This window comes from Thalassophryne amazonica, chromosome 3 (genome assembly GCF_902500255.1).
Source record: "Thalassophryne amazonica chromosome 3, fThaAma1.1, whole genome shotgun sequence".
Taxonomy (NCBI): Eukaryota; Metazoa; Chordata; class Actinopteri; order Batrachoidiformes; family Batrachoididae; genus Thalassophryne; species Thalassophryne amazonica.
Window position 1 is genome coordinate 20,126,793 of NC_047105.1, and position 25,855 is coordinate 20,152,647.

Sequence of the window (25,855 nt, forward strand, 5' to 3'; positions counted from 1 at the left end):
CCACTGTCCGAAGCCATAAGAAGATCATTTGTAACCTTCACTAATGCTGTTTCTGTACTATGATGAATTCTAAAACCTGACTGAAACTCTTCAAATAGACCATTCCTCTGCAGGTGATCAGTTAACTGTTTTACAACTACCCTCTCAAGAATCTTTGAGAGAAAAGGAAGGTTGGAAATTGGCCTATAATTAGCTAAGATAGCTGGATCAAGTGATGGCTTTTTAAGTAATGGTTTAATTACTGCCACCTTAAAGGCCTGTGGTACATAACCAACTAACAAAGATAGATTGATCATATTTAAGATTGAAGCATTAAATAATGGTAGGACTTCCTTGAGCAGCCTGGCAGGAATGGGGTCCAATAAACATGCCGATGGTTTGGACGAAGCAACCAATGAAAATAACTCAGACAGAACAACCGGAGAGAAAGAGTCTAACCAAATACCAGCATCACTGAAAGCAGCCAAAGATAACGATACATCTTTGGGATGGTTATGAGTAATTTTTTCTCTAATAGTCAAAATTTTGTTAGCAAAGAAAGTCATGAAGTCATTACTAGTTAAAGTTAATGGAATACTCAGCTCAATAGAGCTCTGACTCTTTGTCAGCCTAGCTACAGTGCTGAAAAGAAACCTGAGGTTATTCTTATTTTCTTCAATTAGTGATGAGTAGAAAGATGTCCTAGCTTTACGGAGGGCTTTTTTATAGAGCAACAAACTCTTTTTCCAGGCTAAGTGAAGATCTTCTAAGTTAGTGAGACGCCATTTCCTCTCCAACTTACGGGTTATCTGCTTTAAGCTACGAGTTTGTGAGTTATACCACGGAGTCAGACACTTCTGATTTAAAGCTCTCTTTTTCAGAGGAGCTACAGCATCCAAAGTTGTCTTCAAAGAGGATGTAAAACTATTGACGAGATACTCTAACTCCCTTACAGAGTTTAGGTAGCTACTCTGCTCTGTGTTGGTATATGACATTAGAGAACATAACGAAGGAATCATATCCTTAAACCTAGTTACAGCGCTTTCTGAAAGACTTCTAGTGTAATGAAACTTATTCCCCACTGCAGGGTAGTCCATCAGGGTAAATGTAAATGTTATTAAAAAATGATCAGACAGAAGGGAGTTTTCAGGGAATACTGTTAAATCTTCTATTTCCATACCATAAGTCAGAACAAGATCTAAGATATGATTAAAGTGGTGGGTGGACTCATTTACTTTTTGAGCAAAGCCGATAGAGTCCAATAATAGACCAAATGCAGTGCTGAGGCTGTCATTCTCAGCATCTGTGTGGATATTAAAATCGCCCACTATAATTATCTTATCTGAGCTAAGCACTAAGTCAGACAAAAGGTCTGAAAATTCACAGAGAAACTCACAGTAACGACCAGGTGGACGATAGATAATAACAAATAAAACTGGTTTTTGGGACTTCCAATTTGGATGGACAAGACTAAGAGACAAGCTTTCAAATGAATTAAAGCTCTGTCTAGGTTTTTGATTAATTAATAAGCTGGAATGGAAGATTGCTGCTAATCCTCCGCCACGGCCCGTGCTACGAGCATTCTGACAGTTAGTGTGACTCGGGGGTGTTGACTCATTTAAACTAACATATTCATCCTGCTGTAACCAGGTTTCTGTTAGGCAGAATAAATCAATACGTTGATCAATTATTATATCATTTACCAACAGGGACTTAGAAGAGAGAGACCTAATGTTTAATAGACCACATTTAACTGTTTTAGTCTGTGGTGCAATTGAAGGTGCTATATTATTTTTTCTTTTTGAATTTTTATGCTTAAATAGATTTTTGCTGGTTATTGGTGGTCTGGGAGCAGGCACCGTCTCTACGGGGATGGGGTAATGAGGGGATGGCAGGGGGAGAGAAGCTGCAGAGAGGTGTATAAGACCACAGCTCTGCCTCCTGGTCCCAACGCTGGACAGTCACAGTTTGGAGGATCCAAGAAAATTGGCCAGATTTCTAGAAATGAGAACTGCTCCATCTAAAGTGGGATGGATGCCGTCTCTCCTAACAAGACCAGGTTTTCCCCAGAAGCTTTGCCAATTATCAATGAAGCCCACCTCATTTTTTGGACACCACTCAGACAGCCAGCAATTCAAGGAGAACATGCGGCTAAACATGTCACTCCCGGTCTGATTGGGGAGGGGCCCAGAGAAAACAACAGAGTCCGACATTGTTTTTGCAAAGTTACACACCGATTTAATGTTAATTTTAGTGACCTTCGATTGGCGTAACCGAGTGTCATTACTGCCGACGTGAATTACAATCTTACCAAATTTACGCTTAGCCTTAGCCAGCAATTTCAAATGTCCTTCGATGTCGCCTGCTCTGGCCCCCGGAAGACAATTGACACAATTACAGCTGACACACACGAACATCCAACACAGAGTGACATGTTGGTCTGGGCGCTGTACAGACAAGGGGGTGTGTCCACTCACAGCCACGGCTGTAAAGATCTCTGCTCCTGGAAGTCCCAGCTGCAGGACACGTTCTGTGTTTGGAAGGACACGAACTTCCAACATTCCTTCATGAGACGCATGTCTCTGCCTGCTGTCCACACGTAGAAATATATAAAACATCTTTTGCCTTTGCGCCGGGCTGCAGCGGCCAGACACAGTGCACCTCGTCCATGTCTTTGTTGATTTCAGCCACTTTCCCACACTGATTACAGGCCAGCAATGGTAGCACAGTGGTAAAGTTTCCATCTGGTAATCAGAGCTTATGGATTTGAATCCTGAGTGACATTTTATTTATTTAACCAGGGTTATTTAACCGTGGGCTTTTGTATTGTGTCCCCTTTTATGCATTATTTATATCAAGTCAGTGCTATTCACCAGTGGTGGGCACAGTTCCACTAATCTGCTAACCGCTAATTATCGAAGATAATGTTTTCATTATTGGATTAGCTTTTCACATAACTCTGAAAACCATTATCGGACTAATTATCTTCCGATAAGTTTTGGTCTGATAATTTTTAGACCGCTAACGTATGCAGTAAACAAAGTTGAACAGCTACAAACATTTATAAAATTTAAAATAATTTGAGCACCTACCTGTTAAATGTTTTGTAGCAGTTATGTAGTTCTATTCTCTGTAAACAAAGGAGAACTGGTTCCAGAAGAAACCACTCTGGCCACAAAAAAAGAAAAAAACCTCACTTCTTTTGACCACATACTGATACGCCGGCAATATCACCCAAGTCATCCAGAGGCATACAGGTTTAACTTATGGTTAAAATTGTAACCAAACTAATTTCGGACAAGTTATTTAAATTATCGTCACGTCTGAGGTTTATAAAGTGAAAATATCAGATATATGTTTTAGTTTTAAAGTAATGCGCTAATTTTGAAGGTTATAGTGTGGAGATGCTGTGCCCAGCAGCAGTGCATTATGGGTATCTCAGTACATTCATGACAGAATAAATGCATTTGAGATGCTCTGATCAGGCTCCACATGGACAACAGCATTAAACTCTTTGTATATTGTGCCTAAAACTATCGTGAATATATTCTCTGAGTTTATAGACGTTGTTGCGTTTGTGTTTATTAAATTCCATGCATCTTAAACATAGCAGACATAGATTATCTGGAGTTTTGTTTTGGCGAGTTTTCACAGTCTCTACTGTCATCTACTGGCCAGTAGTGTTCATGGCAGTATTCACCCTAAAGCTGGGCAGACACTTTACAATATTTTCAATCACTGTACTCGGCTACAGCTCAAACTATACGACAAAACCGCACGGTGTAAAAGTTCAGAGCGCATGATTGATGTTCTCACACACACATTGTACGTTAAAAAACCACACGTCGGACTCGTGTTTCCAGAAGCAAAACGTAAACAGAAGCTTTTTTTTTTTCAAACTATATTTACATTTCTTATTTTTGCAAAAACTCTCGGTGGGAGGCATCAAAGTTTAAAAAAAAATTATAAGACTTTGGATGAGTTGAAGAAAGGGGGGGGACAGAAGCTGCTCTCCCAAAGAGATGATCACTGTTTATTCTCTCTGGTGTTTGCACATGAAAATTCAGTAAGGTATATCTTATATATTATATTCCAGTTCTAAGGTGGAACTATGCCAGTATACAAAGGTATATCTAAAGAGTAAAATAGGAGAGTAGAAAAGAGTAGAGTAGAGCCACTTAGGTGCCTGGTCTTGAGAACCAGGGATGCACAGTGCGAGAGGTTGGACGCTTGTAGTGCTTCAGCAGTGGGATACCCTCATGATGGCTGACCAGAATATCAAACAGGTTTGATTTTCATTTCCCCAGTGAGTCGCCCTGATTTGTACTTATTCGCACTATGTGTGAGGGGGTCCTTAAGAATGGTGACAAAGGTCAGTTAGTTTATACAGGGGTCAAAAGACAAGGTTGCTCCAATTTTGGTAAAAAGTGGTTCAGATTATTGCTTGAGCTAATCAAATTAAAACTGGAATAGTTTTGACTGTATTGAATGTTTGGGCTCCAAAGTAAAGTTCAACCAATGATGGCATCCTTTGGATTCTATGACATGTGACATTTGTTTCCCTGTAACATGGTAACTAAGCATGACACATGGTGGAAACTATTAATTTTTTAAACATTATTAACTTAACCAATTTGAATCATTTTTAACTAAAATTGGACCAACTTTAACTTTTGACTTTTGTCACCATTCTTGCTGTTTGTACTCTATAACTTCAGAGCATTCTGTTATAGATAGATCAAACTATACCTTTTTGGGATCTTTATGATCAGACAAATGTGGTATAGTTTTCAATATGATTGGAGCATATTTAAAGTTTGACCCCTACCTGGACGCCTACTGAAAATTCAAGTGGCCAGTCACTATTTTCAAAAGAGTAATGTCAAAGGAGTATTTGTGCTGAATTTGGTGCTTGTATCACCATTTGCAGGATTCCTCTGTAAATATTTGATGACAATCATCATCATCAATATATAGAGCATTTCCAGGAATCAAGACACTAAAAGAAAATCAACTCAATGCACAAAAATCCCAAATTAAAGAGCAGGAATAAAAAAGATCAATGACTCACTTTTGCACTGTTATGTTTCCTGAGAAATATAGTATAGTGTCATAATTAAAACTAACCATTCTCCTGCACAACCCCCAGTGTTGCAAGAACATATCTAGACTGGTTGTATGGTTTTAATTTTGGTGTCAAAATGTTACAGATGTGTAAAACAAGTTTTATTTTTGCATTCCATTGCTGTAGGTTCAATGACATTATGTTTGTGATTTATATTGTGTTAATGTGATCTCTTGAAGCCTGTTAACTTCTTACTGAAATCTAGCGAGCTGTGGCTTTAATGCCAAGTGAGAATGAAATGCCCCCATACATAAATTTAGTAATTCTATTCAGTTAATTCCTTAGGTATTACACAGCACTGTGCAAAACCTTTTTATCCTCTTAAATTGAATGAATTGTCTTTGAAGCAGGTGCACATAAATTAATGGCATCTGCTTTGAATAGGATTCTAACAACTTCAGACAGCTGAAATACAACATGTCATCTTATTCTAAGTTTGGGGAATTGAGACTTTATATAATACTATAGGAATTTATGCACATCTGAAAGACTGGTTCTGATTGGGGACTGTCCTAGTCAGTTAACTTGTCCATGATCCAAGTCATTTCATTTTGAATATTTGATGCTCGAGTATCGAGTCCAAATCTGATATTAAACAAACAGATTTTCTGACTTATGAATTTTGTAGTTAATCTTATCAAACAGACATATAGGCTGTGGAATCAATTTGGGGCACAAGAAAAGGTGAAAATGTACAAAAGGAAATATTAACAGAATAAGCATTAAGCAGTAACGCCGGGATACATACAAACACCACACACTAAAACTTAAAAGTGTTGAGCACAAATGTATCTGTATAGTATGTATAAAGTATCACAGGTCCAATGAGATATATATATATATATATATATATATATATATATATATATATATATATATATAGTTACTGTTTTGAGGTCGACAGAGAGTATTCTTTGTTAAACGTGTAGCAATAACTGAGTGGAGTTATTCCAACATGGCCCCCGTGGCCCCTGGTCCCTAGAAAACAAATGGGATGAACTGCAAGTCAGGATGACAACACAGCAGAAATTTAGAGGGTGCTGTGCTCAAAATTTCACTGAAACCTTGCTTTCAAGCAAAGTCTTGCAATGTGCCATCCAGCTACAGCTAAATGTTTTGACTGGCAAGCCCCAGTCTGTCAGGATTGGTAAAAGGACTTCAGCCGCCATCATCACCAACACTGGCACCCCTCAGGGATGTGTCCTCTACACACTGTTCACCCTTGACTGTATCGCCTCCCACAAGGACAACATCATCATGAAGTCTGCAGATCGGTGGCATCACTGGAGGTGATGGATGGCCTACCGGAAGGAGGTGGCCATTCTAGTGTCATGGTGTGAGGACAACAACCTCACCCTCAACACAGACTAGATGAAGGAGATGACAGTCGAGAAGAGAAGGAGAAGAGACCTCATCAAACATCGTTTATCCGAGAGCTTGAAGTGGAGAGAGTGAGCAACTTTAAATACATGTGTGTCCACATCAGTGAGGACCTCACCTGGACACTGAACACCTCACAGCTGGTTAAGAATTCCCAAAAAAGGCTGTATTTCCTGAGGAGGCTGAAGACGTTTGGCATGTCACCCAAGGTCCTCAGCAGCTTCTGCAGCTGTGTTGTTGAGAGCATCTTAACCAGCTGCATCACAGCGTGGTATGGCAGCACTACTGCTGCTAACTGCAGTCTCCTGCAGAGAGTGGTTAAGACTGCTGAGAGGATCACCAGGACTCCACTGCCCTCTCTGCAGAGCATCCACCATCACAGAGTCCACAGGAGAGCTGCCTCCATGCTCAAAGACCCCACCCACCCACAACACAGACTGTTCCCACTTCTACCCTCAGGCCGGAGGTACAGAAGTGCAAAATGCAGAATATCAAGACTAAAAAAACTGTTTCTTCCCCTCTGCCATCAGACTCCTGAACAGTTGAGAGAAGTCACAACCATGAACGACCTAATCACTGTACATTTTGTACACCCACATGCGTTTTGCACATTCTATTGTAGGTATCACACTTTGTTTATATCAGGGCCAATATTTGCAAAGCATCTCAGAGTCCTCTCAGAGCTCCCACCTTAGCCTAAAGAAAAAAAAAAGAGAAATTCCTTGTATGTGCAAATTTACTTGGCAATGAATTTGATTCTGATTCAAACTCAACTCAGATTGCAAGTCCAGTGACTTCAAACCTACAAAAGATGAACTCAAAGCTGCAAAGAGTGACACTTAGCTCTACTGGACTTTTTTTTTACTATGTTACATACTGTGCAATAAATAAATTAATTAATTGGGATTAATTAACTAATTAATAAGAAAGAAAGGGGAAAAAATGCACAGCACTCTCTACAGGGTTCAAGGGTGGGTTGTACATTCATGATAAGTAGTATTTCCCTCACTGATATTTCCCAGAGTTGACAGGTATGGTTAAGCAGCAACTCAGGCTAAGCCTGACAATTAGCCTGGTAGCAACCAGACTAGTTCAGAAGTACAAGTTACTACGGTAACTCAGCGAGTCCTGACGTTAGTGAGATTGCTGGAAAGGAACCCTCCCTTAGAGGGTTTACTGGAATACCCCCCAGGTCCCTTATTTTGATGGTTTCCTGTGTGTTGACCCCTTGCCTGTGTTTTTGGATAATTGTTCTGCTGCTCCTGATCAAAATCATTGCTGTTTGGATTGGCCTCCCATGTTTGACCCCAAGAACTGTTGGCTGAGTCTAAGCCTCAGTGACATCCTTAGTATATCCTGATTTGCCAACATTGTTATTCTCTGCATTGGACAAACCAGTGGCGGCTGGTGAAACAGTCTTGGTGCAGCTGCTGTGCCAATAGATTTCCCTGACACCAATTACACACAGTACATCAAACTACGCTGCCATTATCTTCAGCCAAACAGATCATGGGGTTCACAATGACACCGACCTTAACAGAATAGAAAATATCACCAAATTTAGACTCTTTCAAAATATGGAAAAATTCTTCAATTGACAAAAGAACATTATGTACATACCACAATGTTCACATCACCTTATGAGAGAGAGAGAGAGAGGTCCAAATTAATTAACAGTGTAGAGGACAAAGCAAATTAAATATACAAAACCACTTATTTAAATGCTTTGCCAAACTTGAGTTAGTCTGACTATAAGTGTCTTGTGTGTAATGAGTAGTGGTCAAGTTAGAATTTCTAAAAAAAAAAAAAAAAAAAAAAAAAAAAACATGCATATTGCTATTTTATTATTTTTAACTGAGCAAATCATTCATTTTTGGACTGTGGAATACTCCAAACAATATTTCACTTCTGTGGGCTGATCCCCATGTTGTGTAAACTGAAATCAAGTTGAAACTACTCCTATAATTAATCAAAATGCCACCATGGGTGCAGCTTTTAACATTGTTACAAACAGCCCTGGTGCCCCCGAACTGTTATAACTGGTCCGTTGGACCAATTAAGATCACAGCTTTTACCCCCTAAAACAAACAAACAAACAAGCAAACATCACGCATTTGTTTTTTCTTAAATTTTAATCCTCATTTCCACATCAGGAGCAACATTCCGACAGCTCACCAGCTCACTGAAGTGGGATCCAAAGGCAAATCCACAGCTGAAAACCACCGAGACATAACGGCCAGGAGGAACAGGAATCATAAAGTCCCAAATTTCTTCAATTTACTCCAGCAAAACACACTCACACACACTCAACTTCAACCGCTTCATCCAATTAAAGGTCGCGGGGGCTGGAGCCTATCCCAACGGTCATAGAGCATGAGGCGGGGTACACACAGGGCCACAAACAGACAAACAAACACATTCACACCCACTCGCACACCTACGGACAATTTAAAGATTCCAATCCACCTAACCCGCATGTTTTTGGAGGTGGGAGGAAACCGGAGCAGCTGAAGGAAACCCACGCAAACATGGGGAGAACATGCAAACTCCACACAGAAAGACCACAGGCAGGAATTAAACCAGCAGCCAAATATTTATTATATTTCTTTAGCAACTGCACACAATTGGTCCATGGGTGCCAATTCTGTTGCCCACAAGATATTAAATTTGGCGATGTCGATTGGCCAAATATTTATTATTTTCCTTAGCAATATACACAATTGGTCATTCGCTGCACTTCAAGGGCCAGATGAGTGAGCGCCCAAGAACAGAAAGGATACGTTCTGTGCTTCTGTCAATGGAAATACACTGTTGAATGAGAGTCAGTTGGTGGAAATGTTGTTGTGTTTAATAATTCAGATTACATGTAGGCACATACTATTAAGAAAAAACTGACATTGATAATAGTTTTAAAAAATATATATAAATATATTTTCTAATTTTTCCTCTCCACATCTGGGAGGGCGGCACCCCAGTGCCCCCTATGGGCCAGCCGTCACTGGGGCAAACACGCACAGATCTACTCCAAACAGCCTATGTGCGAACCTCTGCAGTCACCATCATTGCACTTTTCCACAAAACTAAAGTGCATCTGGCAACATCTCACAACTGTCTTCAGTTGAAGAGTGAGACATGCTTTTAGTTGGTTTAATGCAACTGATTTATTTTGCAGAGGAGGAGCAGGAATTCCTGATCACCACATGTAAATCCTGCATGTCACTGTTATCTGCTTTGGCCAAAGCACATACACACACACACATATACATATATACACAGTGGTCCCTCACTATAACGCGGTTCACCATTCGCGGCCTCACAGTTTCCCTGATTTTTTTAGTCCAATTTTGCATGCTTTCTTATACAGCTCATTGTGTTCTGCGTCCTCATCAAGCAGGCCGGTCGCGGCGCCGCGAAGGGAGAGTACGCGCATTGTGTTCTGCATGTCTGTTTATAAGAATCTTCTCACCCAGAAGAAAAAAAGAGCGCCAACAACTACCCATAACTGTGTTCTTCCCTCAGAAAAAGACACCTGCACCGAGGTGTCACTCAGTGGAAAAAGGCGCAACAGCGGCGTGGCACCAGGACAAAGAGGCGTGATCAGAGGAACTGTGAAATACTGGTCAGTCACTATTAAGAATTTCTTATGTATCCAACCTCGTAGGTTGATTGTTAAAATTAAATTCATTAGTTCTGAAAGCCATCATAATTATTTGTAGGAAAACGTTCTATTTTTATTTCTCAAAAAAATGTTTGGGCCTGAAAATCAATCAATCAATCAATCAACTTTTTTTTTTATATAGCGCCAAATCACAACAAACAGTTGCCCCAAGGCGCTCTATATTGTAAGGCAAGGCCATACAGTAATTATGAAAAACCCCAACGGTCAAAACGACCCCCTATGAGCAAGCACTTGGCTACAGTGGGAAGGAAAAACTCCCTTTTAACAGGAAGAAACCTCCAGCAGAACCAGGCTCAGGGAGGGGCAGTCTTCTGCTGAGACTGGTTGGGGCTGAGGGAAAGAACCAGGAAAAAGACATGCTGTGGAGGGGGGCAGAGATCGATCACTAATGATTAAATGCAGAGTGATGCATACGGAGCAAAAAGAGAAAGAAACAGTGCATCATGGGAACCCCCCCACAGTCTACGTCTAAAGCAGCATAACCAAGGGATGGTCCAGGGTCACCTGATCCAGCCCTAACTATAAGCCTTAGCGAAAAGGAAAGTTTTAAGCCTAATCTTAAAAGTAGAGAGGGTATCTGTCTCCCTGATCTGAATTGGGAGCTGGTTCCACAGGAGAGGAGCCTGAAAGCTGAAGGCTCTGCCTCCCATTCTACTCTTACAAACCCTAGGAACTACAAGTAAGCCTGCAGTCTGAGAGCGAAGCGCTCTAATGGGGTAATATGGTACTACGAGGTCCCTAAGATAAGATGGGACCTGATTATTCAAAACCTTATAAGTAAGAAGAAGAATTTTAAATTATATTCTAGAATTAACAGGAAGCCAATGAAGAGAGGCCAACACGGGTGAGATATGCTCTCTCCTGCTAGTCCCCGTCAGTACTCTAGCTGCAGCATTCTGAACCAACTGAAGGCTTTTTAGGGAACTTTTAGGACAACCTGATAATAATGAATTACAATAGTCCAGCCTAGAGGAAATAAATGCATGAATTAGTTTTTCAGCATCACTCTGAGACAAGACCTTTCTGATTTTAGAGATATTGCGTAAATGCAAAAAGGCAGTCCTACATATTTGTTTAATATGCGCTTTGAATGACATATCCTGATCAAAAATGACTCCAAGATTTCTCACAGTATTACTAGAGGTCAGGGTAATGCCATCCAGAGTAAAGATCTGGTTAGACACCATGCTTCTAAGATTTGTGGGGCCAAGTACAATAACTTCAGTTTTATCTGAGTTTAAAAGCAGGAAATTAGAGGTCATCCATGTCTTTATGTCTGTAAGACAATCCTGCAGTTTAGCTAATTGGTGTGTATCCTCTGGCTTCATGGATAGATAAAGCTGGGTATCATCTGCGTAACAATGAAAATTTAAGCAATACCGTCTAATAATACTGCCTAAGGGAAGCATGTATAAAGTGAATAAAATTGGTCCTAGCACAGAACCTTGTGGAACTCCATAATTAACTTTAGTCTGTGAAGAAGATTCCCCATTTACATGAACAAACTGTAATCTATTAGACAAATATGATTCAAACCACCGCAGCGCAGTGCCTTTACAGGTTGGTCTTATTTTGCTACTAAGGTTTGAACTTTGAGAGTGTTTACACACGAGAGAAAAGTGAGAAAATGTTAATGCCTGTTTGAGAAAAGTGTATAAAGTGTGTAGTGAGGGGTTTTACAGCCTTAAAACGTCTATAATAATTGTAAAAAATAACGCTGACTACTTTGCGGATTTTGCCTATTGCGGGCTATTTTTACAACGTAACTCCCGCGATAAATGAGGGACCACTGTGTGTGTGTGTGTGTGTGTGTGTGTATATATATATATATATATATATATATATATATATATATATACACACGAGGTCTATTAGAAAACTAACCGGCAGTTTTATAAAAAAAAAAAAAACTATATGGATTTGAATCACGTGCGATTACACCAGACATGCTTGAACCCTCGTGCGCACGCGTGAGTTTTTTCACGCGTGTTTCTTTTTCAGGACCTGTGAGGGATATCCGAGTGGACACTATTCGAGAAATTCAGCTGGTTCTTGGTGAAAAGTTTAACGGCTGATGAGAGATCCGCTCACAAAGCGGATCGGCGCGGTCGGAGGTGGTGTCCGTCTGGCTGTATCGAGCTGAAAACATCCTAATTTAAGGCTCTGTTCACCCAGGTCGTCGTCAGAGAACAGAGAAGTTTCAGAAGAAGTCGGCATGAGGAGTTTATGCGGACATTCCACTGTTAAAGGAGATTTTGTAATGAAACAACGTGCAAGCAAATTTGCCGAGTCGGTTCCGTGACGACGACGCAAATCTGTCGGCGCCGCGACAGGAAAAACACCTCCGTGTTGAAAACCATTTGTAAAATTCAGGCGGCTTTTGATGGCTTTCAACAAGTGAGTATCTGAGAAATTGTTTAACAGCTGGGCATGTTCCAGCTTGTCCGTTAAGGTTTCCAATGGAGGTGTTTTTCCTGTCGCGACCCCCAGAGGTCGGGTCCGACCTGACATGCGAATCTTCCCATACGTTCTTTCATTACAAAATCTCCTTTAACAGTGGAATGTCCGCATAAACTCCTCATGCCGACCTCTTCTGAAACTTCTCTGTTCTCTGACGACTTACTGGGTGAACAGAGCCTGAAATGTTGAAGTTTTCAGCTTGAAACAGCGAGATGACACCGCCTCGGAGCGCAGATCGCCGTCAGGCGCCGTGGGCCTTCTTTACGGCGACACTTACAGACCAAAATCTCTCATCAGCCATTAACATTTTTACCGAAAACCAGCTGAATTTATCGAATGGTGTCCACTCAGTTGTGCCTTACAGTTTTTGAAAAAATTTTGATCAAACAAAGCAGCAGTCTCTGAGCCATTCCTAAACAATGAAAAAAATGACGAGAGGGTGGGCCACTCCTCACTCAAAGACTGCCCACAGGCGAATGACGTAACCGACAGGCGTGAAAAAACTCTTGCATGCCCACGAGGGTTCAAGCACGTACGTAGCTATGCACACCCCACCCCACAAGAAAAAAAGTGCTCAACACTCACTCCAAAACATAAAGCAGTGTACATTTTATGGACATTTTAGCCTTTAATTGTATCCTGGCATTAAAATAACTGAGCTGCCATCTCTACATTCAAGCAGAAATTATTTCCAGATGCAATTAACAAAATAACTAAAGCTATCTGTAAAATGAAAGTAAAAGACACATTTTACCCCCTGTCTGCACTAATTACATTCAATTATTCATATTATGTGGATCATAAAGTTCTGACATCACAAATGTTTAGCATGTTTTTAGACTTTGCCGATGCCTCATAATGTTCTGCACTGCTACTTTTACCACAGGTTGCACCCGTTTTCAGGCCTCAATTGGGGGGAACTTCCCACTAGTCCTACTCTTAAGGAGAGCATGTACATTTGTGATAGGCTATATGTTGCATTCAAGTAGGTTAAATTAGGTTACAAAGGTGTGACAATTAAAAATAACATTTTTATTATGTTGACTTACCATCAGTTGAACAGATTTATAGACACCAGTACAATTACAGGTGATTAATGGTGTATGTCAACAGAATCATATGTTTTATTTTTGTAGATTGAACAAAAAAAATCTGTTCGCTATTTGAAAATATTACATTTATTTGTGAACTTTAAAATCAGTTTTTGGGGTTGTAATATACACCATCAAATAATATAAAGGGGTTCGGACCAGTGGACCCTCAGACTAGTGGACCCTCAGACTAGTGGACCCTCAGACTAGTGGACCCTCCCCCGTTTGGGTATCACATTGTTACACCAAAAAATACACACTCAGTTGTCAAATATCAGCAATGGGAGGTTCAGTTTAAGAAATATAGTCTTATTCTGTATATGAGGAGTCATGGAGCTGCTTGATAGAAAAATAAAAGTGAGCCATGCTCTCCTCAGATGCCATTTTTTAAAAATGTGACACTTCATTAGCATCGAGTATTGTATACATGTCATGTTGCGAGTAAAGAACAGCTCACGTCTTAAATCCACAATGAGTTTCAAAGACGTTCTGAGGAGGAGGATGAAAATTGTCTCTCTGCTCCCGGAACATCTGCCTCTCACATTTTCGCTTCATCTTTTGCTTTCTTACTTCCTCCCGCTGCTGGTTGCTCTGTCTGGAGAGAGAAAGGAGCCAACATTTTCCTCTTGTCCATGCTGACAGAAAGGCTGACACACCATCAGTGGTATCTTGACATCTCCCCCATGTCTCTGTTTTCCTGCATGTCAGCAGATCTTCTGCTCCAAATCTGTCCACATTCATTTCCAAAACAGTGCATTATCAAAGTCTGAGAAACCGATTTCAAGTTATCAGCTACAAAGTGATGACATCCTAGATTGGTATCAAGAACTTTGTTTTCCACTACTTCATCGAAGAGACTTTTCATTGGCATTTGCCTGCAGGATGTCTGGAAACGGATGGACAGATATGGCTGAAGGAAAAGATGATCAAAGGAACAAAAAGGGAAGCTCAATTTAATGGATCGGATCTTAAATTGAGAGTTGAGCTTAGCTTTTTATTTCCTTTGATCATGATTTCTTTGATCTTCCAATTAGAATTCTAGAGCTGTTCTGACATCAAGATCAAAGGCTCCTTGAACCTTGAGAGAGATGTTGCAAAAACAACCTTCATCAAGGAATCAAAGTTTTAAGCAAACAGGATCAAAGCTCAGTGATCAGGATCAAAGCCGTCTGTGGGTCTTTAGCAGACGTATGCGCTTTGAGTACCATTCTAGTTTTGCTATTGGTGCACAGATTCTACAAATACTACTGTTGCCACTGCACTTGCTCTTACAGGTATAAATAACAAAGCCACTGAAGGAAAATCACTTTAAGAATTATTCACTTAAGAAAAACAACAGACTTGTAACAAAAGTGGTTTATTGTTCACTATTGTTCCACTGTTAAAGGAGATTTTTTTAATGAAAGACGTGCGGACGGATTGCAGCGTCGGCTCACAGCCGCTGCGACGCTCCGCCACAGGAAAAACACCTCCGTTGGAAGCCTTAAGGACAAGTTGGAACATGTCCAGCTGTTAAACAATTTCTCATATACTCACTCCACTGAAAGCCATCAAAAGCCGCCTGGATTTTACAAATGGTTATCAACACGGAGGTGTTTTTCCTGTGCCGCCGCACCGCGCCGGCTGCATTCCGACGCGCGGACCCGTCCGCACGTCTTTCATTAAAAAAATCTCCTTTAACAGTGGAATATCAGGATAAAATGCTGAAACCGACTTCTTCTGAAACTTCTCTGTTCTCTCACGACGTCCTGGATCAATAGAGCCTGAAATGTGGAGGTTTTCAGCTTGAAACAGGCTGACGATGGCGCCTGGGACCGCTGTGCGATGTCTCGCACCGTGGGAAGTCCTTAAAGCGACAGTATCACCTCAAAATCTCGCATCAGCCGTTAAAATTTTCACCGAAAACCAGCTTAATTTTTCGAACCGTGTCCACTTCGATGTGTCTCACAGGTTTAGAAAAAATTTTGATCAAACAAAGCGCCAGTCTCTCAGCAACTTCTCAGACAAAGGAATTCCGACGAGGGGCTGGACAACTCCTCCCACAAGGAGTGCTCACAGGCGAATGACGCCACCGACAGGCGTGGAAAAAGGCCGAAATTTCGATTTCAAGAGTGAGAATTATAATAATAATAATGCAAAAAAGTCTCTTGCACCATGAGTCTACTCCGAACAGGAAGTCGGCCATTTTGCATTTTCTTCTCATTTTGAAATGATTTACACATGTTGTATTTGAACAAACTCCTCCTAGGGATTTTGTCCAATGCACTTCAAATTTCTTTGACAGCATCCAAAGATGATACTGACCAAACGTTATCAAAAGCTTTTCTCTATGTTGAAGGGTATGGCTGCTATGGTGCCGCCATTTTGACCCTTTGCAATGGAACATCAAGTCATGATAACTCCTTCATGCTTTGCCTGATTGACTTGAAACTTCACATGTATGATGATGGTTGGCCCCTGAACACACCCAGCCCCTCTGTTTGTACACTGAGCGCCCCCTAGTGGATGAACAATCAACATGTCATAACTCCTTGATGCATTGTGTGATTTGTTTAAAATTTTAACTGTGTGATGAGTGGTTGCCCCTGCATGCACATGCCCACATGTGGTCACAAGGGCACCCACTGGCCTGGGTAGGCAGTTGCGCGGAATGAGGGCCCATATATGACTGCTTGCAGTCCTAGCTGTATTTGCTTTTTTATGTATCAGCCCGTTTCAGTTTGGTTATAATCACTAGTTTTCTTGTTTCCCACTTTTTGACTTGTCATGTTATCTTATTTTTGCCCCTTTTGTTTTGCTCATGTTAATTATTGTTTTGTCTTGTACATGTCACAATTTTCACTGTTAGTTTTTCTTATGACTTAGTTCTCTTGGTCTTGTCTGCTTTGCTTTCATTTCCCTTTACAATCTTGCACCTGCTTTGTCAGTCACGTCCCTTCCAGAACATTCTGCACACCTGTTCCTCATTTCACGCCCTGATTAGTCCACTGGTATTTAAGCCCTCACAGTCCCTCACTCAATTGTTGACTTTGTTCACTCTCTCACCTCTCGTTTATTTCTTATTTTACTCTGTCGTGTTTTTGACCTTGCTTGTTTGTTCTGACTTCCGCCTTGCCATATCCTGAACTCAGCCTATTTTTGACTCTGCCTCTGTTTTTGCCTGCTATACTCCTCAATGCCATGTGTATGACCTCAGCTCTTTTCTCAGACCACGTCCCAGCCTGTACCGCCTGATACCTCTGCTTCTTCATCTGAACACCTGTGTACCTAATCTACTGCCTGGTTACTAGATAAAGCCTTTCATTCATCAATCAATCAATCAATCAATTTTATTTATATAGCGCCAAATCACAACAAACAGTTGCCCCAAGGCGCTTTATATTGTAAGGCAAGGCCATACAATAATTACGTAAAAACCCCAATGGTCAAAACGACCCCCTGTGAGCAAGCACTTGGCGACAGTGGGAAGGAAAAACTCCCTTTTAACAGGAAGAAACCTCCAGCAGAACCAGGCTCAGGGAGGGGCAGTCTTCTGCTGGGACTGGTTGGGGCTGAGGGAGAGAACCAGGAAAAAGACATGCTGTGGAGGGGAGCAGAGATCAATCACTAATGATTAAATGCAGAGTGGTGCATACAGAGCAAAAAGAGAAAGAAACAGTGCATCATGGGAACCCCCCAGCAGTCTACGTCTATAGCAGCATAACTAAGGGATGGTTCAGGGTCACCTGATCCAGCCCTAACTATAAGCTTTAGCAAAAAGGAAAGTTTTAAGCATAATCTTAAAAGTAGAGAGGGTGTCTGTCTCCCTGATCTGAATTGGGAGCTGGTTCCACAGGAGAGGAGCCTGAAAGCTGAAGGCTCTGCCTCCCATTCTACTCTTACAAACCCTAGGAACTACAAGTAAGCCTGCAGTCTGAGAGCGAAGCGCTCTATTGGGGTGATATGGTACTAAGAGGTCCCTAAGATAAGATGGGACCTGATTATTCAAAACCTTATAAGTAAGAAGAAAAATTTTAAATTCTATTCTAGAATTAACAGGAAGCCAATGAAGAGAGGCCAATATGGGTGAGATATGCTCTCTCCTTCTAGTCCCCATTAGTACTCTAGCTGCAGCATTTTGAATTAACTGAAGGCTTTTCAGGGAACTTTTAGGACAACCTGATAATAATGAATTACAATAGTCCAGCCTAGAGGAAATAAATGCATGAATTAGTTTTTCAGCATCACTCTGAGACAAGACCTTTCTAATTTTAGAGACATTGCGTAAATGCAAAAAAGCAGTCCTACATATTTGTTTAATATGCGCTTTGAATGACATATCCTGATCAAAAATGACTCCAAGATTTCTCACAGTATTACTAGAGGTCAGGGTAATGCCATCCAGAGTAAGGATCTGGTTAGACACCATGTTTCTAAGATTTGTGGGGCCAAGTACAATAACTTCAGTTTTATCTGAGTTTAAAAGCAGGAAATTAGAGGTCATCCATGTCTTTATGACTGTAAGACAATCATGCAGTTTAGCTAATTGGTGTGTGTCCTCTGGCTTCATGGATAGATAAAGCTGGGTATCATCTGCGTAACAATGAAAATTTAAGCAATGCCATCTAATAATACTGCCTAAGGGAAGCATGTATAAAGTGAATAAAATTGGTCCTAGCACAGAACCTTGTGGAACTCCATAATTAACCTTAGTCTGTGAAGAAGATTCCCCATTTACATGAACAAATTGTAATCTATTAGATAAATATGATTCAAACCACCGCAGCGCAGTGCCTTTAATACCTATGGCATGCTCTAATCTCTGTAATAAAAATTTATGGTCAACAGTATCAAAAGCAGCACTGAGGTCTAACAGAACAAGCACAGAGATGAGTCCACTGTCTGAGGCCATAAGAAGATCATTTGTAACCTTCACTAATGCTGTTTCTGTACTATGATGAATTCTAAAACCTGACTGAAACTCTTCAAATAGACCATTCCTCTGCAGATGATCAGTTAGCTGTTTTACAACTACCCTTTCAAGAATTTTTGAGAGAAAAGGAAGGTTGGAGATTGGCCTATAATTAGTTAAGATAGCTGGGTCAAGTGATGGCTTTTTAAGTAATGGTTTAATTACTGCCACCTTAAAAGCCTGTGGTACATAGCCAACTAATAAAGATAGATTGATCATATTTAAGATCGAAGCATTAAATAATGGTAGGGCTTCCTTGAGCAGCCTGGTAGGAATGGGGTCTAATAGACATGTTGATGGTTTGGATGAAGTAACTAATGAAAATAACTCAGACAGAACAATCTGAGAGAAAGAGTCTAACCAAATACCGGCATCACTGAAAGCAGCCAAAGATAACGATACGTCTTTGGGATGGTTATGAGTAATTTTTTCTCTAATAGTTAAAATTTTATTAGCAAAGAAAGTCATGAAGTCATTACTAGTTAAAGTTAAAGGAATACTCGGCTCAATAGAGCTCTGACTCTTTGTCAGCCTGGCAACAGTGCTGAAAAGAAACCTGGGGTTGTTCTTATTTTCTTCAATTAGTGATGAGTAGTAAAATGTCCTAGCTTTACGGACAGCTTTTTTATAGAGCAACAGACTCTTTTTCCAAGCTAAGTGAAGATCTTCTAAATTAGTAGACGCCATTTCCTCTCCAACTTACGGGTTATCTGCTTTAAGCTGCGAGTTTGTGAGTTATACCATGGAGTCAGGCACTTCTGATTTAAAGCTCTCTTTTTCAGAGGAGCTACAGCATCCAAAGTTGTCTTCAATGAGGATGTAAAACTATTGACGAGATACTCTATCTCACTTACAGAGTTTAGTAAGTTTAGTTTATTCATCACAAAGAACCTGTTGTGGAAGTGTAGGAACACGGACCCACAACAGGGGCGCAATGAACGGACAATGGAGGAAGATAAATAACAAGTTTTACTATTGTGAAACAAGCACAATAATTACAACAATCACAATTTGGGGCCGAATCCGCTGGTGTCGTGTGGGCAGGCTCGAAGGTAGGAGACGCCCGTCTCAGTAGAACCGGAACCACCCAGATCTCCTCTGCCACCGAACCCTGGAGATGCTGGAACCGCCAAGTCCCGAATTCCCAGGTGGCCACTGCCTCCGCTCGTCGGATCCGGTACTGCTGGCAGGAGAGAGCACACACACAGGTGGGATGCGAGCACCCGATAATGGAGAGGGGAGAAGCCGCCTCCACCTCTTGTCAATGTACAACAGGAAGGTGAGTACTTATCCAAGCAATAAGCTCCTAGTAGTCAACACTCCTGAAAAGGCTTTACAAATGATTAGTCAGTTTACACTAAATGTGCATGCGGAGATTACTACCTCAGTCGTAGACGATATCTCGGCACTGAGGTGGAGACGCCGTCCTCCTGATATACCCTGGTGCTGAGTTGAAACAGCTGTGTCCCATAATGGGTGACAGCTGTCACCTTGGCTGCTCTCACCAGGTGGCGACGCCCTCTGGTGGTGGTGGGCCAGCAGTACCTCCTCTTCAGCGGCCCACACATAACAGAACCATGTCTGTGATTCTGCATGTGTCTCCTACTGCTTCCTGTGTCAAGCCACCATGATCCCTGACACACACCGGGTAAGAAGCACACAGACTATCAAAAATTAAAGTAAAAAAGAAAAAGAGTTTGTAAATATAAATACCAGACATACTGATCAATACTGGTTTACTGGCTACTACTGTCCCTGAGTGAGGAGTTGTACAGTCTGATGTCCTGAGCGACAAAGGAGTTTTTCAGTCTGTTGGTCCTGCACTTGGGAAGGAACAGTCTGTGGCTGACTGCTATTATTGTATTACAACTCTTTTCAAACCATCTAGACCTTTGAGACAAGATTTACCTTGAGGCACAAATCTGGGGTATAGAAACATTTCTGCTGCTTTAAAGGTCCCAATGAGCACAGTGGCCTCCATCATCCATAAATGGAAGAAGTTCGGATCCAGCAGGACTCTTCCTAGAGCTGGCCACCGAGCAATTGGGGGAGAAGGACCTTAGTCAGAGATGAGACCAAGAACCCGATGGTCAGCTCCATCATTCCTCTGTGGCAAGAGAACCTTCCAGAAGGACAACAATCTCTGTAGCAATCCACCAATCAGGCCTATATAGTAGAGTAGCGAGTTGGAAGCCACTCTTTAGTAAAAGGCACATGGCAGCCCACCTAGAGTTTGCTAAAAGGCACCGGAATGACTCTCAGACCATGAGAAACAAAATTCTCACAAAAATAGTCAGCACTGAGTGAAAGATGAATGCAGCAATGTCCAGAGACATCCTGGATGAAAACCTGCTCCAGAGCGCTCTAGATTTCAGACTGGGGTGACGGTTCATCTGTCAGCAGGACAATGACCCTAAACACACAGCCAAGATATCAACGGAATGGCTTCAGGACAACTCTGTGAATGTCCTTGAGTGGCCCAGCCAGAGACCAGACCTGAATCTGATTGAATATCTCTGGAGAGATCTGAAAATGGCTGTGCAGCAACGCTCCCCATCCAGCCTGATGGAACTTGACAGGTGCTGCAAAGAGGAATGGAGAAAACTGACCAAAGATAGGTGCACCAAGCTTGTGGCATCATATTCAAGAAGGTTTTAGGATGTAATTGCTGCCAAAAGGTGCATCAACAAAGATTTGAGCAAAGGGTACAAATGTACATGTGATAAATTTGCAAAAATGTAATAAAAAAACAAAACAAAACTTTCATTTGGTCATTATGGGGAGTTGTGAGTAGAATTTTGAGGGAAAAATTCATTTACTCCACTTTGGAATAAGGCTGTAACATAAAAAAAAAAAATGTGGCTAAAGTGAAGCGCTGTGAATACTTTTCAGATGCACCGTATGCAGACAAATGTTAGCTTTATAGCTTAGCCTTCAAATAAATGCAGTGTCACCAGATGAAATGAGCTGAGGTCCAATCTGTACCTCTAGTGGTTATCTGTGGATCTGCAGCTCAGCATTAATATGTAGTAACTGCAACAAATTAGGCCAAATTTGTTTTTTATCAGACAGACACTCACTCACTCACTCACTCACTCACTCACTCACTCACTCACTCACTCACTCACTCCAATTAAGGGTCATGGTGGGCTGGAGCCTATCCCAGCAGTCATAGTGTGTGAGGCAGGTGGTATCCATGGACTTGATGCCACTCTGTCACAAGGCCAAATATAGACAAACACATTCACACCTGCGCACACACACCTACGGACAATTTAAAATTTCCAATCCACCCAACCTGCATGTCTTTAGATGTGTGACGAAGTCGGAGCACCCGGAGGGAACCCATGCAACGACCGGGAGAACATGCAATCTCGACACAGAAAGGCAACAGATAGGAATTGAACCAATGACCTTCTTGCTATGAGATAACAGTATGTCTGACAGACAGCATGGTGGACTTGTGGTTAGCACAAATTAAGAATAAATGTCCATAGGAAAAAAAAAATTCTTAACATATTTGAAGCCTGGACTAGGACTTAATTTTTTTTTTTTTTTTTTTAGCAAAATCTGCATCATGACAGGTGATAGGGTTTTTCATGAACCATGTGGAAAAGAAGCTGGATGAGCACAGACAACAGAAGTACATAGTTTATATTTTGCCTAGAAGTCGCTATGATACATGTTTTTTGTGGCACTATATAGACATTATTGCCCTAAGTAGAGGAGTTCAAGTATTTCAGGATCTTCTTAATGAGTTAGGGTGAGATCCAGCATGAGATTGAAAGACAGATTCAATTTGCACCTGGGCTCCTGCGGATGCTGTACCTGGACCATCACAGTGAAGAAACAGCTGAGCCAGAAGAAGATACTCTTGATTTACAAGTATATTTGCACTCCTATCCTTACCTATAGTCACAAGATTTGGGTAATGACTGAAAGAACAAAGTCATGGATGCAAGCAGTGGAAACGAGATTTCTTAATCACATATCTCATCTTATACTCAGGTACAGGGTATAAGCCCACTTGACTATCTAGAAGGGAACCAGAGTAGAGCTGTTGCTTCTTCGCATCAAAGGGAGCCAGATGAGGTGGTTTGGTTGTCTGTTGAGCATGCCCCTGGTAGTTTCATGGGAGAGGTCTTCAGTGCAAGTCCAACTGGGAGGAGGCCCCTGGGAAGACCCAGAATACGCTGGAGGGATTATATTTCTCCGAGATGACTTAGGAACACTTCAGAATCCCCCAGAAAGAGTTAGAGGACTTAGCTGATGATAGATATTTCATAAAATGGTAGTAGCTGCAAGAAGCAAAATCAGAAAAATAATGTTTGCATGTATTTTTGTTGTACAATAAAGGAAAATTTAAAGTCATTACCAGGTGTCCTTCCTTCAAAAAGCCATTTATAGTCTCAGTCTTACAGAAGGCCCCCAGCTGAAGGCCATCCATGTCCTGTTGTCCATGGGAAGGTCTATCAAGAAAGACATCTGGCATAAACAACAATGTAAGTCCACTGTTATGACCCAGAGAGAAGCAAAAAATAAACTGATATTATAGAGATCAATACAGTTTCTCTCCACATGATTAGAGAGGAATATAAACAAACATGTCATCTATTATCAGGTTGTCCTAAAAGTTCCCTGAAAAGCCTTCAGTTAATTCAAAATGCTGCAGCTAGAGTACTAACGGGGACTAGAAGGAGAGAGCATATCTCACCCATATTGGCCTCTCTTCATTGGCTTCCTGTTAATTCTAGAATAGAATTTAAAATTCTTCTTCTTACTTATAAGGTTTTGAATAATCAGGTCCCATCTTATCTTAGGGACCTCATAGTACCATATCACCCCAATAGAGCGCTTCGCTCTCAGACTGCAGGCTTACTTGTAGTTCCTAGGGTTTGTAAGAGTAGAATGGGAGGCAGAGCCTTCAGCTTTCAGGCTCCTCTCCTGTGGAACCAGCTCCCAATTCAGATCAGGGAGACAGACACCCTCTCTACTTTTAAGATTATGCTTAAAACTTTCCTTTTTGCTAAAGCTTATAGTTAGGGCTGGATCAGGTGACCCTGAACCATCCCTTAGTTATGCTGCTATAGACTGCTGGGGGGTTCCCATGATGCACTGTTTCTTTCTCTTTTTGCTCTGTATGCACCACTCTGCATTTAATCATTAGTGATTGATCTCTGCTCCCCTCCACAGCATGTCTTTTTCCTGGTTCTCTCCCTCAGCCCCAACCAGTCCCAGCAGAAGACTGCCCCTCCCTGAGCCTGGTTCTGCTGGAGGTTTCTTCCTGGTAAAAGGGAGTTTTTCCTTCCCACTGTCGCCAAGTGCTTGCTCACAGGGGGTCGTTTTGACCGTTGGGGTTTTTACGTAATTATTGTATGGCCTTGCCTTACAATATAAAGCGCCTTGGGGCAACTGGTTGTGATTTGGCGCTATATAAATAAAATTGATTGATTGATTGATTGCATCTTTATTACAAAGTGACAGACCTGCAATGAAGCTGCCGCTTGTTTTTGAGATCTAGTCCTTTTTAATAACCATAAATGAGGAATGCTATTTTACCAGGTGGAGCGCATTTGGTTTGACTTAATTTTTTGTAGAATAAATTATTCTAGATTAGCATTTCAGTGGCGTCTTTGAGATTGTCCAAAGCGGAATATGAAGTGAACAGCATATCAAAGATGGAAATGCAGCGTGAAACCTGGCACCAGAATGGTAAACAGCAGAGCCTGACACTAAAAATTAGATATTCAATACCAGCCATCGTAACAGTAGCTGTGGGAGGAGGTCGAATCAGCACAACTGTGGAAGCTGTCAGCTCTTTGGGCCACAGCCCAACACATTAATGCTGCCGTGTGTTAAAATGGAACCTTACGAAGGCAAAACACCCTTAGGAAGTCATCCCCAACATGCTTATGTTAACATGTACGAATTTGAGGATTTTGTGCATGATTATTTGAAAACTGAGCCCACCTGACAAACCAGTCAGTGTCTTTTTGATGAAAGAATAATAGTATGCAGTGACAAATGTTGGGTTTTGTAAAGTGTAGTGCGCTTACTGACATGCATGGATCTTATACGTAACATGCTGCTTTGGATAATAGGTTTTCTGTTGAAAATTATATTATCCAACATTCAGCAGTACTTCAAATTATGGGCTGTTTTGCCTTTAGCTTAAAAATAAAAAACTCAAGCTAAATTGGAAGGGCACTTGGAGTTCAGAGCTCCACCAAAGCCAGTAGTTATCTATTTTATTAAAGGTTTGTAGCCACATTTAATACTGTGCACTGATTAAGATTCTATGAAGACATATTTTGTTCCACTGTAATTCCACTTACTTACACACAGAAAAAAAAAAAAAGCCTTGGGGTTTTTGCATAATCTTGCTGGGATAATGGTTAACCTACCAATATATGTAGACCTGGGATCAGTTCCCAACCTTGCTACATGTCTGTGTCCTTCAAAATGATACCTTGGGTGCTTTCTTACCGTGTTTGGTCTGGTCCTTTGGACTTTTCAGTTCAGTCCAACCAAAAGTAGCAAGTGTAAAAGCTGCCAAAGACCATGATCCAGACCAAAGGAACAATATGTGATCCAGGCAAAAGATACAGTCTTGGTCCACATCAAACTGTACCATGGTCTGGTGCATTTACAGTGCTCAAATACTTTTTGCATAGTTTGGACTTTCGGACCAGTTAGAGGAAGGTGAGGCACATTATTGTAATTCACCTGAATAAAACTGGGTGACTCTCTGCCCTAATGTCAGTATTTTCTCCTCATTAAAGTCAAAACAACTGTGTGTGTGTGTGTGTGTGTGTGTGTGTGTGTGTGTGTGTGTGTGTGTGTGTGTGTGTGTGTGTGTGTGTGTGTGTGTGTGTGTGTGTGTGTGTGTGTGTGTGTGTGTGTGTGTGTGTGTGTCAGTGCTGCAGGTGGTAAAAGTTGAAAAATTTTAACTTTTGACTAAGTGAGATTGCATGCTGCTGGTAAACATACAATAATGGAACTCAAACAGAAGTTATCCACCAAACTGACCAACAATCTGATGTCAGACAAACAGACAAGGCATCTAATATCAAATAGAGGGAGACCAGGCAAACATAGATGATGTCAAAGATGTAAGTATGAGGGATGACTGAGAAGTTTGAGAATGACCCAGAAAAAGGCTGTGGTTCTCCATCATATGCATTTTGAGA